Source organism: Pan troglodytes, chromosome 12 (assembly GCF_028858775.2).
Source record: "Pan troglodytes isolate AG18354 chromosome 12, NHGRI_mPanTro3-v2.0_pri, whole genome shotgun sequence".
NCBI classification, from domain to species: domain Eukaryota; kingdom Metazoa; phylum Chordata; class Mammalia; order Primates; family Hominidae; genus Pan; species Pan troglodytes.
Window position 1 is genome coordinate 61973408 of NC_072410.2, and position 1885 is coordinate 61975292.

A 1885-nucleotide genomic window follows, 5' to 3' on the forward strand; every position below is an offset into this window, starting at 1 on the left:
TTGAACCTGGGAGGTGGAGGTTGTAGAGAGCCGAGACTGAGCCATTGCACTCCAGCCTGGGCAACAAGAGTGAAACTCCATCTCAAAAAAAAAATTCTTTTTAAATAAATAAAAAAGAAAGAAAAAGACTGATGAACTATTCTACAGTAAAGAAGCCTAAAGAGACATGATGTGGTATAAAATGTATTTGGTTTCTTTCTGCCCCAGAACTCCTAAAATCCTAGAAATTTCCTAAGTGCTAGGAGGATCTTCTGTTATTCATAATTAGCTCCTTTGATAAGTCCTGAGTTTATGCTAATGAACCTGCTTAGGGCGGGGCCCGTAGATAGCTTCAGGATGGGGCTAGTCACCAGAAAGTCCAGGTGATTAGAGGATTAGAGGATTGGAACTTAAGCCCCACCCACCAACATCTGGAAGGGCTGAGGGTGCAAGAAATTTAGCTCTATTAAAAATTTAAACACTGCAGTCGGCTCGAGTACTCCCAGTAACGAGGAGGTGTTCTCGGCCGTCCCACCCTCCCCTACCGTCGCCGGGCTGCGCCGCCGGAGCCGGGACGCGCCTCCGCTGCCCTCGCCGCCTCCGTCCCCGCTGCCCTCGCCGCCTCCGTCCCCGCTGCCCTCGCCGCCCCCGTCCCCGCTGCCCTTGCCGCCTCCGTCCCCGCGGCAGCCGCTCCCCTCGCCGTCGGCGCGCACACGATGAAGAAGAACGAGTCCCTCAACCAGAGCCTCGCCGAGTGGAAGCTCTTCATCTACAACCCGACCACCGGAGAGTTCCTGGGGCGCACCGCCAAGAGCTGGGGTTTGATGTTGCTCTTCTACCTAATTTTTTATGGGTTCCTGGCTGCACTCTTCTTATTCACGATGTGGGTTATGCTTCAGACTCAACGATGAGCTTCTAAAATACCGTGACCAGATTCTTAACCCAGGACTTATGGTTTTTCCAAAACCAGTGACTGCATTGGAATATACATTCAGTAGGTCTGATCTAACTTCGTATGCAGGGTACACTGAAGACCTTAAGAAGTTTCTAAAACCATATACTTTAGAAGAACAGAAAAACCTCACAGGCTGTCCTGATGGAGCACTTTTTGAACAGAAGGGTCCAGTTTATGTTGTATGTCAGTTTCCCATTTCGTTACTTCAAGCATGCCGTGGTATGAATGATCTTGATTTCAGCTATTCTCAAAGAAACCCTTGTATTCTTGTGAAAATGAACAGAATAATTGGATTAAAGTCTGAAGGAGTGCCAAGGATAGATTGTGTTTCGAAGAATGAAGATATACCAAATGTAGCAGTTTATCCTCATAATGGAATTATAGACTTAAAATATTTCCCATATTATGGGGAAAAACTGCATGTGGGGTATCTACAGCCATTGGTTGCTGTTCAGGTCAGCTTTGCTCCTAACGATACTGAGAAAGAAGTTAACAGCTGAGTGCAAGATTGATGGATCAGCCAACCTTAAAAGTCAGGATGATCGTGACAAGTTTTTGGGACGAGTTATGTTCAAAATCACAGCATGTGCATAGTATGAGTAGGATGTCTCCACAGAGTAAATTTTGTGTTGTCTGTCTTCATTTTGTATCAGCTGGACCTTCCATTCTAGAATTATGAGACCACCTTGGAGAAAGGTGTGTAGTACATGACACTGGGTTACATCATAACGTGCTTCCAGATCATAGTGTTCAATGTCCTCTGAAGTAACTGCCTGTTGCCTCTGCTGCCCTTTGAACCAGTGTACAGTCACCAGATAGGGACCGGTGAACACCTGATTCCAAACATGTAGGATGGGGGTCTTGTCCTCTTTTTATGTGGTTTAATTGCCAAGTGTCTAAAGCTTAATATGCTGTGCTATGTAAATATTTTATGGCTATAACACTGTCATA

General features: G+C 45.9%; 1 pseudogene; it reads left to right on the top strand.

The window, feature by feature from the left end:
* The first annotated feature begins 695 nt into the window (after window positions 1-695).
* On the top strand, window positions 696-1619 carry LOC100611021 (sodium/potassium-transporting ATPase subunit beta-3-like; annotated as a pseudogene).
* Window positions 1620-1885: the final 266 nt, after the last annotated feature.